This window comes from Ambystoma mexicanum, chromosome 7q (genome assembly GCF_040938575.1).
Source record: "Ambystoma mexicanum isolate Mex_15411 chromosome 7q, UKY_AmexF1_1, whole genome shotgun sequence".
NCBI classification, from domain to species: Eukaryota; Metazoa; Chordata; class Amphibia; order Caudata; family Ambystomatidae; genus Ambystoma; species Ambystoma mexicanum.
The window spans coordinates 1,094,769,276-1,094,787,404 of NC_090941.1; positions in this window are offsets into that span (position 1 = coordinate 1,094,769,276).

Genomic DNA, 18,129 nt, shown 5'->3' on the forward strand with positions numbered 1-18,129 from the left:
CTAGGCAATATCTTGGATGGTCTGGGAGTGAAATTTACAAACTACGCAAATGACACCCAGATCCTCCTTGAGTTATTGGGGACATACTCTAAGGATTTTGAGAGGGTAAATGCGGTCTTTGCAGCAGTGCAGTCATGGACGGCACTAAACTCACTTGCCTTGAATGATAAAAAGTCAGAGCTTCTTATCTTTGGGGCAAGCATTAGCCTTAAAAAATTGGACTCCCAATATGGTCACTTTTGATTGCCATCAATCTTATCCCTGTCCTACAAGATGCTTAAACATTGGGATCTATTTAGACTCGCAAGTGACTTTTAGTAAACATGTGTCATAATTAATCTCCTCTTGCTCTTACATGACTTGTCTCTTGTGCCAAACTCGCCTGTATTTATCTGAAAAAAGAATAGGGCTTTGATTGCCTCTGCTACCATAAACACTAGACTTGATTATTGTAACAGGCTCTGTGTTGGTACCTCTCAGGCCAAAATAAGGAAGCTACAGGTTATCCAAACCTGAGAAGTCTGTAGACCTGGACGGTGGGCCCAGGTGTTTAAGGCCCATCAGATGTTACACTGCCTCCCTTTGAAACAAAGAGTGCAACACAATGCAACTACTCTGATACTCTGATATGATATGATATGGCATTCATAACACGCCTATACACATGTGTTTCAAGGCGCGACGAGGCAGGGGAGGGGGAACAAATGGAAGACAAAGACAACGATCTTAATAGGCCAGGTGACATTGAGATCGCGCAAGTGCAGGAGAGGAGGGAAAGGGAGCGTGTGGGGGGAAGGTGGAGGGGGAAGTGCAATACATAGGATCAACAGTAAAAAATAAATAGAATAAATAAAACAATAGGTAAAAGTACAGGGGTAAGTGCAGACATCAAGTGTCAAGATCTGGTGGGGACTGTTGGGATACAGAAATATCCCCTAAGTGCAGGGATTGCCAGGGGGGCATTGCAGGTGAACAATGGCAGGGGAGGGGTCCTGGGACCGAGATCAGAGGGTAGCCAGGTGGCTAGTGCAGTTTCAGTCACAAGTTCAACAGGGGAGAGGAAGAGAGAACGCAGAAGCAAAGAGGAAGGTCTTGAGGAGCTTCTGGAACCGGAGATGGTTCTCCTCGAGTTTCAGGGACGCAGGGAGGCTGTTCCAGAAGGAGATTCCAGCCGAAGCAAGAGATCTACCACCAATTCATTGCTTGGAAAAGCATCTGACCCTGAGGGAATTCGAGGCGGGTAAGCGAAGAGCTCGAGAAGGAAGATATTTAGCATGAGAGAGTTGAAGGTATTGAGGCAGCAGGCCCCAGAAGGCCTTGTGGACAATGCAGAGGGTTTTTTACTTAATATCGTAGCCACTGGAAGCCAGTGCAAAGATTTCAGTCCTGGAGAGAAACGATCCCTGGGCTTGAGGCCGAGGACTTGCAGACCTGTTCTGGATGAGTTGCAGAGGGCGGAGAGTAGAAGCAGGCAGAGAGCCCTGAGGCATTCGGGTGTGAGGCGCTCTACAAAGAATATATATAATAGAATAGAATAATGACAAGGAAATTACCTGCATCCGATGTAATAGCAGGGCTGGGCTAATGGAACCACTGTGATGCATGCAGTGAAAATGCCCTGTGCCATCACAATATGTTTCAAGAGTAGCCATTGTCTTTCTTTCCTGCTGCAAACACAAGCAGTTGTCCATGAACCTGACTCCAAGATAGTCTTAGGATAGGGCCTGTTCTAGAGGGGTTCCATCCTTGATGTGAAGCTTCAAGGATTGTGCCAGGTGGGGTCTAGAGAAAAGTGTCTTTGTTTTCTCTTTATTGAGTTCCAGACCCAATTCATTGCATTTCTCAATGAACATTGCCAGAGTGGTCTTAAGACCCATTGGGGATGTGGCCAGCTGCACCATGTCATCCGCAAATAACAATCCAGGGAATCTGGTGCTGCCCAATCTAAGTGGCTCAAGGCTACGTGCCTCCAACTCCTCAATAACCTAATTGATTTGAAAGTTAAAGAGGATTGGGTCTAGCACGCAGCTTTGCCTGACACCTCTCTGAATAGCAATTGGGTCTGTCAACTTGCACCCCCAAATCCCAGCATGCAAACGCTGTCTTATCAGTATACAGTTTTGGATTTGGATCAGTAGGTCCTGGGGATACCTTTGTTTCTCAGCATTTGCCACAGGCAATTTATGGGAACACTGTCAAAAGTGGCCTTTAGATCTACAAAGACCACATATATCCTGGTGCAACAAAAGACTCTGTATTTGGAATCAGACGATCTATTGTGCTGCACCCTTTCCACAAACCAGCTTGTAGGTGGCTAATGAACCCTGTTGAATCTACCCAGTCCTGTAATCGCTCCAGGATAGTTTTGGCAAACATTTTCCCAGCCCCATCTAGAAGTGAAATGGGGCGGATTCCCATGTTGTTCCTTGTCCCCTTCTTGAAGATCAGGAGTATGTCTGCATTCCTCCAGAACCTTGATGTCACCCTGCTCTCCATTGCTACATCAAAGACACGGCACAATAAGGGAGTCCATATTGGGGGTTCATCTTTGTACAGATCCACTGGTACTTGTCTGGGCCTGGTGCTTTACCCTCAACTTGTGCTTTTACAGTCATTTCTACCTCTCTCTCTGTAAGGACCAGGGGATTTGCAAATGGGGGGTATATCCTCAGATTGTAAGCATTCCTCCAACTGGGCCGCCCTGACTTGGTACATATTCCCAAAGTGCTTTTGCCATGAAGAAGGTGGTATGCTACTCTGGAGGGCATTGGGAGAATTAAGATCTTTACCTGCAAACTTTTTCAAGAACTGGTGGGAGTCGCCGTTAACACATGCTGAGTGCAACTAGTCCCATCTATTCTGGTTAAAGGATGCTTTTTTCTTCAGAATCAAAGATGTGTGTGGAGTCCTGAGATTGCGCAACCTTACTTTATTTACCACTAGGCCCTCCCTGAGACAACATATTAAATCTTGCTTGGCAGCCCTGCATTCCTCATTGACACACCTGCCTTTCGTTAACTCCTCATGCTTGATCTGTCTGACAGGCTTGGTGAATGCATCCTGAAGACTTTGGGCCTCATCACGACACTGGCGGTAAGCCTTAAAAGTGGCATTAATGGAATAAGCGCCTCCAAAAATGCTCCGCCGTATCATGAGCTGGTGCAAAAACCTCCGACTGTAAAACAGCCGGTTCTATTACTGCTGGCGCAACCACAGCTAGTGCGATTATAGCTGGCAGAATCTGCGCCGATACCAAGAAGCGCAATCACTGCTGCCTCACAAGTACCTGCACAGTGGTATTATCGCCAAAATACAGCGCTAATGCTGCAGAAAGCTCGGTGCAATTAGCCCCAGCCTCCAGATGGAGGGAAATGAATACGGGTGGCAGAAATGAAGCAACAGGTGATCCCAATCCACTCAAGAGTGCTAAATAAGGCACATGCCTTCCCCAAACACAGTTCCCAACAGCATGCTGCCGCTAGCTATCGTGGGATGGGACATGCAGCTGCTTATGCTGTGCCTGGAATTACAGAGGCTGGACAACCAGCCCAAGGCACCGGGTGCACAGGGGAAGAGGAGGAGAGGTCAAGCAAAGCGTGCAGCAATGCCCAAGGTCAGGCCCTCACCATGGACCCCTGTCGTTAGGCAGAATCCTGTGCAGTGCCCTTAGGGACCACTACACACAATTAAGATTACAGGTGGCAATACAAGTTTTATCTTTGGTACAAGCCTGTACTACTAAGTTATAGTGGTAGCAGTAGCAGAGCAGCCAGGCTTATCTCAAGAGTATATGAGCAGTAGTAGAGATTACACAAAGGGACCACAATTACTGTGTCTCAAGCAAACACTGACTCAAGGTTTCAGGTAGCAAAATATAAGTACATTTATTTTTAAACCATCAGTTATAAACACAACACTTCTATTAAACTTTAAACAAAACAACACGTTAAATATTCTACAACTAACCAATTCACTTTGTACAGTATGTCTCAAGGTAAGTACCCTGTGTTTGAATGAACCAGTGTTATGAATAAAACATGATACCGCGGATACGGTTGCGATAACTTTTTGACAGTTCGGTCTACTCAATAAACGCGTATCCATGACATGAAATGCTACCGGGGCAAAAACACACTTATCACCTGAGATACCCAGAGGGAGTTGGAGTCAAAAATCACAGGCAATATTTAGGTTAGGCAGACAGGATCGAGAAACACTCAGAAACAGGAGTTCAAACATCAAAGGGTCGGAGCCAGGATTAAGTGACACCGGAGACCTGTTGCCGAAGATCACACCGTTAGACAGTTCACGATTCAACGTAGCCCAAAAGTACTTTGATATTGTAAATGTTCGGAAGCAAAAGTTATAAGAAGGAGGGAAGACAAGGATGAGCCTTGAGGATGAAGAAAAGGGATTCACCCAGTTTCCTCGAGTAGAGCACAGTACCTTAATTCAACGATGCAGCTGGTGCCCTGGCAGTTGTTACTGTTGGTTTTACGCAGACCCACGATTCCTGGAGCTTCGTTTGGAAGGAGGACATCTGAAGGGGGTCTGCACCACCCAGGGATGAAGCCGGCAGCAGCGACAACAAATAAAAGGTGTGCTCCTTAAAAACAGGAGAGACTCGGCAGGTGGCTATCCGGACCACTACAGCAGTGTGCAGCGATTTCGACCACGGCGGAGATCTCTGGCTGAAGAAGATGAGCTGGTTATCTCCACCAGGCTCAAGGGAAGAAGACTCCGGACTGGATCTCCTCTTAGTCGTCAAAGGGTAGATAGCTCAGGACTGCAGCAGGGCTTCACATGGAAGGGGTAGTTGCAGCAGCCTTCGTTCTCTCTGCTTCTCCTCGGTTCCTTGTAGTTTCAGAGGCGACTCTGACTTCTAGCCCAAGAGACCTGCCTTTTATGCGCAAAACCCCCATTCACACAGCCTGGCTGTCAATCACGCAGCAGGGGGGTTGTCCAGCCGGGACAACCACCTCAGCTAAACATGGCAAAGTGCGACTTGGGTTTCCTACGGTACCCTGTGCAGGGGGGACTACACCCCTCCCTCACATTCAGCCCACCTAGACACCCATGCGCCTTGAGGAGGGCTTCTGCAGAAACCCGCCAAAAGACGTGGAACAAAGAAGGCGAACCTAGTTTGCCGCGCAAAGTAAAACACAAGAAGGACTTTAACAAAAAGAAATGGTGAATAAACCCAACCAGAGCCAAAAGAAAGACGATTTGGTCAAGCAGGTTTATGTTCGAGGCTAATATAATAGCCAAGAACAGTACCACGTTTATCTAATATAATCGCGGTCGAAAAGTTAGGGTAGATACCACAGCCACCAGCCAAGTCTAAATGTTAAAAGAGCGAAACAATGCTCAGGGAGGTACAGACAGAAAAGGGGTACAGATTAGCCCTTTCCAGTACTCCATGTAAGATGGGATGTACTGGGTCTGTGGTAAAAATGACTATGTAAAGTAAATGGCAACTTTACCTTTCTCTGGGGGGCAGTAGTCAGCCCCAGCGAAATGGAGTTAGAGGGAAGTCTTAAAGACAACCCTGGGTTACTACACTGAGGGTGTGGTGTAACCCATACAAGAACAGGGGCACCTGGAGTGGTGTGCTCCAGTGCCCAAGATCACACAATGAGTAAAAACACATAGGCCAAAACACAGGTAAGAGTGGAAAAAGGATGTACATTCTTAAGAGGTGGAAAGAATAAACTCCAGAAATCCAGCAAAGCTGCTGGGGGACTCACTAGGTGAGAGAAATTAGCCCTAGAAGGAGAATTCTCCCTAAAACCTGTCAGTTGGTCATCCTGCACCGCCTCAACGGGGAGACCATAAATGAGCTGCTCACCACAATCTAGGGCGAAATAGAGAGCAGGATCAACATGCAGGCAGCTGTTCCCCCACTGCTAAAGCTAGTGTCCGTCCTACAATTCCTAGCAACTGGCACCTTCCAGCACTCCGTGACAATGATGCACGGCATGGCACAGCCAACAATAAGCGCAGTGTAAGTCCAGGCGCTTGAGGCGCTCCTGCAACATGTCACAATCCACATCTAACTGGCCAAAAAACAAGGGGGGTCCTGGGAGTCCCTCTGCCGGACATTAGTCCCAGTTATGAGAGACTTACCCAGGGCAGGACAAAGACTGATATATTTTGGATATTTCTCCTCTCTGAAAGATGGTGACCTAAAGACTCTGGGTAAGGCTCTCGTAACCAGGACTACTGTCTGGGAGAGGGACTCCCAGGACCCCCCATTGTTATTTGCATATTTTAAGTAACTTTGGGTCTCACCCTAAGTTACTAGGGGAATCCAGACGTGGACCATTTGCTCCCTGTTCTTAGAGAGGCACAGCTCTACTCTACTGATGAGGTCCACCCAGACCGAAACAAGTGTCTGGGGTTGCTATTGGTACTCTTGTTCAGAGGAGAATTGCCTAGCATTTCGGTGCTGGACTGCCCCAGGGCAGGACAAAGACTGATATATTTTGGATTTTTCTCCTCTGTGAAAGATAGAGAGCTAAAGACTCTGGGTAAGGCTCTCGTAAACAGGAATAATGTATGGCAGAGGGACTCCCAGGACCACCCCCTTGTTATTTACATCTAACTGTCCCGGGAGGATAGCACAGCGGCAGCGTGCGCGTCTTGGAAGCAAGACGACACAAAGCAACAACTGGTTCGATCCCCGGGTCCGCGCTTAGAAACCTCCGAGTGTTTAAGCGCGTTATAAATACGTAACTAAGACAAAGAAAAAACCTAATCTTAATCTGTGTTTCCTCTGCAACAGCGCCTCGATGCCTCATGGGCTGCAAGTGCGCTTAACAAATGCAAATAAATAAAAATAAATAAATAAACTGCCCACCCCCCAAGCACAGGTGCAGTTCTATGCCGTTGCACAAATGCCAAATGACTGTACCTATGTGGCGGTGGTGCCCCAGGCCCACCAAGCAGTGTGCCACAACAGGAAGCACTACCACTCATTGAACATGCAGGTAACCTGCAATCCCAACCTGTACATCACCACTGTTGCCTGGATCCACCCACGCTACCATGGTCCTACGGATCAGTACACTGCCTGGATACATGGAGAGGCACAGAGGATAACATGATAGTGGGTGAGCAAACCTGTCAGCACACAGGCACTGCAATGCATCCGACCACATGGGGGGCATGTGCAAAACGCCACAAAGCATGCCATGGAAAGTGAATATACAAGTCAGACCTGCCCACCTCCCACACCAATGCCACAGTACAGCCCACAGAACATGCACATGTCAGACATACGTGGATGGATAAGCGGATGCACACAAACAGTAGCAACTCCAAACACACACATGACAACAGGTACCGCAATGCAACATGTATCATCCTAAATCAATGTCACACAAAGTGTCACATCACATCACACAACATTAACCCTGCAAGTTCAACAGCCAAATGCCCATGTACACTCAGACTGCAATGCAGATCGGCTGCCCCCATAAGCCTATGGAGGGCCGATAGGAAACCCATCAGGCCACGTGCATGAGAGCAATACACTGGCACAAGACAGCCATCATGTCAGCTTGACATGGCACTGACAGACACATGATGTAACATCAGCTGCAATGGAACAGGATGCATGTTAAGAAAACACAATGCATGATGCGAGTGATACAACATGCACAAAAATTAAAAAGACACATGCCTCGCAATGAAGCCCCATCTGCATGCACATGATGTCCATTACCCTGATGTTGTGAAAGACCACCCTCACACAATCCACTGTGACTCATGGCTGTGCCTCGATCAATGCAGGTGATTCCAGGTGCCCGCAGCTGCCCTGGCTCATGACACCTTTGTGTGATCCACAAACATCACAGGATTTTGCCTACAGCCACGCTCAGAGCAGGACCACTGTGTACATAGATCGAACCTTTGGCCTCGTGAAGGTCTATTCCCTGCACCTGAACCATATAGGAGGTGCCCTAATGTATACACTACAAAACGTGGGTAAAAATGGGCGTGTGTGTTCCATGCTGGATAGTATCTGACTCCAGAGGAATGTCCCTCTACCTCTATCCCCTGATGTGTACATGCCACCCACAGAAGATGCGGATGCAGTGCCTGTGGCAGATGCATCTGCACGCATTGCCAGAGAACGACACACTTTTCTGAGACATTCACATCAATGAATAAACACAACAATGACACAATTAGGAATGTCCTTGCATTGATGAAGTTTAACAATGTTAATGTTTTTTGAGTGCACTAAATATCACCTCTCCCCCCTCCATCACCACCACCTCAACACACTATTCCCCAACACACTATCCCCTCTCCCCCTCCCCAACCATCACCCCAACACACTATCCCCCTTCCCACTCCCACCACGACCACCCCAACACACTACCCAGTATCACACTCCCCCCATCACCACACCAACACACCCACTGTGGACAACAAGTGTGTCACTGTCACTTGTGTGGCCTCTTCTCCGTCAGGGCTGCTCCTAGTGACTTCAGGCCCAAATGATGCTTGGACCAGCGCCTTGGTGTGCTGAGCTGTGACCCCTCAGTGGGTGTGGCTGAACTTGAGGGTATGGACCCTGGCCCCCGGATGTGCTGCAAGGTTAGTTCAAGGCTCTGTTGCATGGAATCTGCAAATGCTGCTATCCCCTTGGTCAGCTCCCTGACTTGCAGCCATAGACCGTCAGTGCAGCAGTACTTTCTGCTGCCTGTTCCCAGTTCTGCTCCATTGACCTTATGATCCTCCAGGTGGCTCCCTGCATACAGTCACGTATGGCCTGGAGGTGTAATGAGTGTGTTGGCAATGGCCTCCATCTAACATTGCCGCCTCTCTATATCGTCCATCCCCTGGATGATGGTGTGGCTTGGTAGTGGGTGGTCAATGTGTTGGGGGCACCACAGAGCGTCAGGGCTGAAGCTTGGTAAGCCATATGAGGGAGTGTGCATGTCAAACTTGGGAGTCTGGGCATGTTGGTGGCGGGGAATGCTCTCAGGACTGTGTGTCCCTATATCACCCTGTGGCACTTGGCTGGATTCCTCCTGGGTGCCATGGGAACCCCTGCCAGCAGGTGTGTCCTCACTGTGAGACACTGCAGCTGGCTGTGTGGGTGTAATAGGTGTGGTGGTGGACCCAATGACATGTGGGGGTGGTGCAGTGCCCGTGCTGCAACCAGCAGGCCTGGCCCTGCTGGGCCCAGGTGTGGCATGGTGGGACTTGTGCTTTGGTGTTGCATGTGGCCGTCCTTCAGGGTTGGTAGTGGACTTTGAGGGCCTGGAGGCGCCATTTCCTGATGGGCCTGCACCCCCATCCTCCTTGTATTCTTCCGGTGCTGCCTGAGTGCCTGTATGGGACAAATGAAATGAAATGGTAGGGTGTGTTCACGTGGGTTGGCATGCAAGTCACATATGCTATTCTACAGAGTGACACCCCACCCATTTGGCAAGATGGGCATGGTTGTTCAGGGGACAGTGCATGTGGCCACAGCATTGTGGGAATGGTCGCAGCCATGTGTGTGTGGCTCATGTCCAGGTGGCCTTTGGCCTGGGTGTGGTGAAGGTGGGATGTCCATACAGGGGCAGCTGACTGGGTATTCAATGCGTACATGTGGTCCTTCAGGTTTGAAGCATATTGTAGCATGCTCTCAGGGTCAAGTGCTGGCGTACAGGCTCAGCCTTAGTATTAGCATCACATGGGATGGTCAAATGTCTTCATCTCCCCACATCCCCTCCCCTGGTGACACACACCTTGTGGGAGTGGATATAGTGGCTTCGTCTATGGCACTGACATGGCTCCATGGGATACTGCTGTGCAGGCAGCAGTGGTGCGCTGTCTTGTTTTGTGTTTCGCTTGCTGCACCCATGTAGGTGCAGAGGGTCATGTGCTTCCATGGGGATTGTATGCCATGTTAGGGAGAATTCTCCAGAATGGCTAATTTCCCTTACCTAATGAGTCCCTCAGCAGCTTTGCTGGATTTCTTGGATTTATTTTTTCACCTGGTAAGAGTGTGAGCCTTTTTTCCCACTCTTACATGTGTTTTTGGCTATGTGTTGTACATTTTGTGTTCATAGACTATGGAGCCTCACCTACTCCATAGGCATCATATTTTTATTGTGTGGCACACAGCACCTTTAGTGCAGTGACAAAGGGTTGTATTTTTCAGACTTCCCACTTTAAACTCCATTTGCTGGGAATGACTAGTGTCCCAGAACATGTAAAGTTGCCATTGACTTTTACTAATCTTTTTAAAGTCACAGATCCAGTACAAACTATCATTTTTTAATTTTTTTATTTGTTCGGCTGATTATATCAACCTTTCAAATTTACATACAAGGATAAGAAAAATTCAGAAATTAAATGATAGTTACAATTACAAAGAGTAAAAAATACATTCAGTTTTCATACAATATTCATTTCATTTTGGAAGAACAGCAGACATACATTGAACGAATGCAATGTGCATTGATGTTCTACATCTGGTTACTAGACAACTCCAGATCTCCTCTTCTGATTAATAGCAGAGGAGATGTGATAAATTCTTAAAATATTTTTGTTGTAAAAAGGTTAACACAGGACAAGTTATTACTAAATGAGATAAAGATTCTGTCTGCATGTTGTTTTTACAAAACCAACACCACTTTTGATTTTTTGGCACAATTCCACGTCTAGCAAGAATTTCTTTTATGGAATACAGATTTAGTCGTATTCTTAACATCTGTGTTCTGACATAACTTGATGAACACCTTTGAAGATACTTTTCCATTGATCCTAAGCTTTTATGACCAAATAGTAAAATCAAGTAATCAGCATACTTTTCACATAGATTTTGAGTGTTAATCCAATCTTGTCGATAAACAGCTACCTTAGCTTTGGCTGGATTTAGGATCAAAAGTTCTAGCAATACATTGGCATCATCTGGTGCAGTTAGGACACATTTATTCCAGTTATTGGGAAATTTATCGAACAAGGTCAATAGATAATGTGCTATGGAATTTAAAATATTTTTAATAATACAGAATCTGCTTGGTTTCCAGTGAACGGCAGGCCTAGGTATTTGTAACTATCTACAACAGAGAGATTTTGTTTACCCAAGGATCACCTTAGATTTGATGTATACTTTTGGTTCTTTTGTGATAGATTACAACTTGTGTTTTTTCCGTATTAATAGTCAAGTTATTTTTGATGCTGTAGTCATCCAGAGAGTTGAGCGGATTTTGCAAGCCTCGAGGGGTTTGAGACAAAAGCACCAAATCATCAGCATATCGTATCCACATTATTTTTTGAGAGCCTAACTTCGGGGCATCGTCCACTATGTCATTAAAAGCGGTTCTCATATCCAAAATAAAAAGATTGAATAGTGTTAATGCCAGGATGCACCCCTGCTTCACACCTCTTTCTCTCTTGATATGGAAAGAAAGGAGCCCTTCCAAGCAAAGCCTTATTTGAATGGTAGTATCTGAGTGCAGTGTTTTGATTATTGTTTGCAAGGAGGGTGGGCAGCTTTACTCCCTCAATTTGTGGAAAAGCAGCTGGCGATCGACCGAGTCGAAAGCACAGCGAAAGTCATCAAAAGCCATGTATAAAACTTGGTTGTGATTGATGTATTTCGCCTTTAGCATATTGGGAGTTATCATATTAGGCACAGTGCCAAGACCAGCAACAAATCCTGTCTGAAAAGGATCTCTTATGCTGTTGGTATTCATCCAAACCTTTAACTCTTTAAGCACTATTCGGGAGTACATTTTTCCCGGCGCATCCGAAAGGGCAATGGGCCTGTAGCTTTCTGGTTTACAGTGATTTCCTTTTTTGTAAAGTGGAACAATTACAGAATGCTTCCAAGATAATGGGATAGTCTGCGAAAGATTAATTTGTTGAAAAATAGAAAATAAAATTTTCATCCAAAATTCAGGATGTTGTTTAAAGATATTATTAGACATGCCGTCAGGGTCAGGAGCTTTGGAGTGACTAGCTGTATTAATAAAATACATTATATCCGATTTATCGATGTTAAGGTGAAAGTGATCAGACCCACTGTCTATCTGGGGCACACATATTACATCAGGACAAGCAAAGATCTTACCAAAGTAATCAACCCAAACCGCTTCAGGGGCATTCTGAGCCTGCTTCAGCATTTGGGAGGAGGAGGCTACATTATTGATTGCTTGCCACGTGCAAGCTGTATTCTTATCTCTCATGATGTCTAACATCTTTTCGCCCTTAGATTGCATCATCTGTGCATGATATGCATGTATCCAATTTTTATAAGTGGTTTTTATTTGCTTTAGAGTTTTATAACGCACACTTATTGGGAGATTTGCTGACTCACGTTTTTCTTGGCGAAAGAGTGTTTTCCTATTCTTTACTTCCAAGTCAAATGTGTGATTTCTATGAACATAGGCTTTCCGTTTTGTTTTGCAAGATCGAAATTCTTGTATGATATCATAATAAATGGATGAGCTAGATACCTGATCGGATTTGGAGTGGCTAAATACATCATTGAGCAAATGACCTAATTGTGATATTGATTTTTCTGTCCACCGCACTCGATTGACACCATTATTATATAGTACCTGACCATTTTTGCCTAGTATGTATTAACTGTCAAGCTAATATAGGCCAGTGAAGACATAACATTCTGTGATCACTACACACTGTTCTTTCAGTTTGAAACAATTCGACTTTCGGAATAGCCCCCTGTCTACATATATGTAGTCAATTATGCCTTCTATACCTCTTTGTGACCATGTTTCTTGTAGGGGCAATCGTAAGTGCCGGACCAAATTCGCATCAGTAAGCCTCTTGATTTCATCAGATGATCCCAAGGGAGCCGTCTTATCTGCTCATGTGTCTTAGTGTGGTCAAAACAATATAGATTTAGATCTCCGGCTACTATCGTGTGAGCAATCTCGGGGATAGAGGAAATGCAGTCTAGCAGCGTTGACACATAATTGATACACTTCTGACTTTCAATCCCTTTGGGATTCCAGTATAACTTGACTAGAGCATGTAGGGTGGTACCAATGGAAACAAGTACAAACTATTTAATAAAGAGTACTGGAAAGGGTTAATAGTTATAACTTTTTGTCTGTTTCTCATGGAACATTATTTTCTTCCCCTTTCTTTAATATTTGGCTGATGGCAGTGATATCTACCATTTTTCCCTACCGCGGACTATGAAAATAGCCTTGGTACTGTTTTAGGCTAATGTAGTAGCTTGAAACTTAAACCCGCTGGACCTCTTTACTTTTGTTTCGGTTCCAGCTGGGTTTATTCACCATTTCTTTTTGTAAAGGTCTTTCTCGTGTTTTACTCTGCACGCCAAACCAGGTTTGGTTCCTTTGTTCGCCGTCCTTTGGCGGCTTCTGCACAGTAGACCTCCTTAGGCGCCGGAGTGTCTGGGTGGGCCGAATGTGAGGGAGGGGTTTTAGGCCCCCTGCACCCCAGTCACACCCTTGTTTGATTGGCTAGGTGACTTTCCCACCAGGACAGCCACCCTACTGTGTGATTGACAGCCTGGCTGTGTGAACGGGGGAAAACTGCATTAAAAGCAGGTCTCTGGGACTGGAAGGCAGAGTCACCACTGGATCGAGAGAACCGCAGAGAAGCTGAAGAAAGAGGACTACTGCAACAACTGAACCAACTGGTGAAGCCCTGCTGCGGGTCCGAATCTCCTACACTTCAAGGACAGGGAAGATCTGCAAAGAGTCTTTTCCCGTTGAGCCTGGTGGGACTAACCAGCTCACAAAGCCCCAGGACCTCCCTCTTCAGCCTGGTCGAATTTTCTGTGCCACAGTGAACCAGATAGCCAGCTTCAGAGAGCCCCTTTGTGCTTTTAAGGAGCGAATCTTTTATTTGTCGCTTTTGCTCCATTGCTGGCTTCTTCCCTGGGCAGCTCAGGACCCTCCAGTCTTCCTCCTTCTTGTCAGTCCGACAGTCACTTCAGGAACTGTGAGCCTGCAGGAACTATCCCCGCAGCTACAGCATTCTTCTTCATCTAATGTACTGTTCAAATTAGGTCGCTCGTTCCGTCCGACCGCAGTGAAAGTTTTTGAAATCTTTCGCTAACCAGAGGGCTTGTCCTTCTCTACTCTTTTAAATAACTTTTCTGCTGACCAACTTCGTTTCGAACTCTTGGCAAAGACTGAACTGTGTGATCCTCTGCAAAGACCCTCAACCATTAACATTGGCCCAGGCCTATTGATTTGAATCCTTGTTGTAGTAAGCCTTTTCTAGATTGCCCTGCCTACTTACTTGTTGGTGCTGCTTACTTCTATATAATCTTGTTTTTCCCTCACTTTTTAAATTGCTGGAGTGCTATTTTGCTCACATTTCATTTTGAGCTTAACATGCCCGGAATTCATTGGTAGGTGTGTAGTATATTAAGATTGTGATTTTCTGCTGCTTTACATTAGAGAATTTTTTTTACAAACTATTCTATAAATAAATGTATATTCTTTTTACTCTGAAACCTTGAGTCAGTGTCTGTTTGAACCAAAGTAATTGTACTTTGTGTAACTTCTGATACTGCTCACTTTACTCTTGAGATAAGTCTGGCTGCTCAGCCATCTCTACCACTTTACTGTGTAGTACAGGCTGTACCAAAGGTGAATTTGTACTGTCACTTGTAGTCTTAATTGTGTGTGGTGTTCCCAAAGGGTACTGCATATGATTCTGCCTAACATGTATGGGGCAGGCCAACTGATCCTGTAAGATGCCGTTGTGACTGCTGTGCGGTGTCATGATTACTCATGCACCACAATGCTGCTGGCATTGGGTTACCAGCAGGGATGTGGAGTGCACTGCACTTGGATTGGTCGCTTGCCCCACCTTCAACCGCCAGAACTGCTCAAGGGTGCACTTGGTGCCCTACCCCAAGGCTGCTGTGGAGGGTGGCCGATGTGCCACCCCATCACTACCCCCTGATTAGCCGTCCGAGCTGCTGGGTCTGCTGGCATTTGTCCCTGTCCACTACATCATTTTGTGCTAGGCTGACATGTATGCATGGTCATTTGATGTGTGGATTGGTGTGGGGGGGTTGACTCGCCTCCTGGCTGCTGGCACCCGCCTCCGCTCCACTGACTCCCTGAATACCCTCCATGTCGATGTTACTGCTACACTTCTCCTCCCATGGTGTCAGGACTTGGAGCTCGGTGGTACCGCCTCCTGTTGCCATGGCCTCCTGCCGGTGATGGGAGAGGAGTCCCTGCACCCTGACCATTAGGTCATTTCACCTTGTGCGGCAGTCCTCTGCATCACGGGGGACACTGCCTACCGCAGTTACTTTCTGGCTTATTGGAAGTTTTGTGCTGGCATGAGGTTTTGTGCTGTCTGTTCCAATACAGCTCCTCGCAGTGTCCCACAACCTCGTCTGTGAGAACAACCAGCTCTCCCTCACTAAATTTGGGTTTACAGAGCAGGTTTTCTGGCCCTTCCCTCTGGTGCTCTCCTAAAACATGCTGCCAGTGAATTTCAGGTTCGGATGGCTGCAGGATGTGGGTGATTCAGGTTGGATTCAGTTTTTTAAAATAGCCACCGCCACACTTCCAGTTCCAGCAATGACACCATTTCCGCCAGTACTATTAGCGCTGGTGGAGGCTGGTGTTAGTGCTATGCAGAGTGCTAATTCCGCCAGGAGGTATTAGCATTACTGCCGGAGTGGTGTTCAATCACTCTAGGTTGTGTTGCAGCTATCAGCTTGGGGATTCCCCATGCAGAGTCTTGATCAACCCACATATCATCAAGCTCGTGTTCAAATTGTAGGTTCCAGTCACCCATAGCTAGAACTAGAAATTTGCTTTTGGTTTGGTCATCTAAACAATCGAGTGCCTCCTGCATCAGTACAGTAGGTTTATTTGGAATATCCCAGTCGGTCTGTTCTAGATACTGAACAGATGGGCTGTCTTGTTTTTCCCAGTTGTTTTTATAAGGAGTTGCAAATCCGGGCAGCCTGTGGAATATTCAACATCTGACCAATCGAGGCCGGAGGCCACCCGTGTAAACAGGCCACCCAATGGCCTTCCTCTGCAGTTAAAGAGTGGGCACTACATACTTGAATTGACACTGATTTCATGGTGCAAATCTTCTGGAAACAAACAATTTGAAAAACCTGAAATAAACTCAAGCCAACTTGGGACATCTAAAACGCTTACTGATGTATGTTTGCCCAGTGCCCAGCAGTATGAAAGGCTCTGGGGTTGATCTCTTGCTGGTTTAAGGCTGTCTCACTGCAAGTAATCACTGACTATGCATCTCCTCTTGCTGCCACTCTTTCTCCCTACTCGCCCAGTCCACTGGAACCCACTGCCCATCAAAGCCAGCCCAACTGTGGTCCTCTGAAAAGCTTGGCTCCAGCTTCACTTACTTGCTAAAGATGGAGCTGTCCCTGCCCTCTCCCCCATCCTCCCTACCTAACCCCACCGCTGCCTCCAATGACGCTTATTCATGTAATTGTGTCTATTTAACTAGTGCTCCTCTTTAGTTTGAAACACTTGTCCCTATAGGTTTATGTTACCTTTGCAAGGCAAGTGTTTTCTTATATACTTGTTGTTTGTTTTGTTTTGTCCTTGGTATATGTCTTACTTCTTCATACCCTCATAAAGTGGCTCATTGCTTGTTCTCCTCTTTATGCTTATGTACAGGCACCCTTTGCAGGAATGCTTCCACCATCTGTAAATGTGTTATTGTAGCTCATTTCTGATTGAAATGGACATCTGTTGTTTATATGAATACAAATATACAAATCAGAGGAATCCCCAACACCATATCAGATTCCCCCAGCAGAAGGTTTCCTTCATCTCAAGAGATGTCAGTCAGCCCAGCTGCCTTCAGCCTGATTGTGCATCACTTTGGTTTTCCGGTGATAGACATGTTTGCATCTCTCCTCAATCATAGCCTTCCAAGGTTCTGTTCCAGGCCAGGAGAGGTGGGGATTGTGTGGTGGATGCTCAGTCCATATCCTGGGCTCTGGGGTGTATCGATTTCCTCGGATTCCTCTGCTGTGCAGGACATGGGGGTGGATCAAGATAATCCCAGGTAGTCGCTCTCCTGCTAGCCTGTATTGGCCATGCAGATCTTGGTTCCCTCTGTTACTTATGTTAGCTGTGGCCCTCCGCACTTCGCCCGATCTGTCAGCAGACCTAATGCTAGGCAACATCTGTTAATGGGCAGCTTAGTCCTTGAAAGGGAATGGCTGAAATCTCAGGGTCTTTCCTCTCCTACCTTCTATCGGTCCAGTGTCTAAAAAGTCACCCACACTGCAGGCCTACGATAGGGATTGGGGAATAACTTCCAACTGGATTGAATTGCAGATCCACAGACATTGCTACATTCTTGCAGGCCGGGTTCCACCGGGGCGTTTCTGTTTCTACATCAAGGGTGGGTACATTGGGCTGCGATTTAGACAGACCGGCACTGTGGGTGGAATCTCCTGAGTCTGAGTCAGTGATTTCTATGTTGTTACACAATGTTTCCATTACTCCACATATGGTTAAGTCTCTCACACATCCTTGGGATCTGGCCTTGGTTGTTAGGGTTCTGCAAGTTCCTCCGTCTGTACCCCTGAGATCGGTTAAGCTTAGGTATGTCCCCCGGACAACAGTTTTCTTCATGGCTAATATGTCTGCCAATTGTACATGGAGTTGGATGTGCTGCTATGTCCTCCTTTATTATTATTATTATGTATTTTTTTAAGCTATTTAATGAGCATGGACCAAGCTTTGGGAAGCAACTGAGCGCTTTACAATCATAGGTGAAGAACACAGTGATAGAAGCAGATAATAAGGGAGCGGGGGGGTAACATAGATGAGAGGGTGGGTAATAGGCAGAAAGGGATCTACAAGTTGCCAGGGGTGGAGACAGTGGAGAGCAGATCACCAAGTCTCAGGTAAGGTGGGGAGGGGAGGGTGTGTGGACCTAGGTGTCAGCGAGGAACCATTCCTGGAAGAGGAAGGTCTTGAGCACGTTCCTGAACTGTAGAAGTGAAGGGGCGAGTCTGATGTTGACCGGGAGGAAGTTCCAGAGTCTTGGAGCATATACAGAGACAGCACGTTTTCTGGTTCTTTCCTTCCTGCACCATCATAGTTTAAGTCTGCACATTCCCTTACTTCACGTGGCTCACCGGCCTCTGGA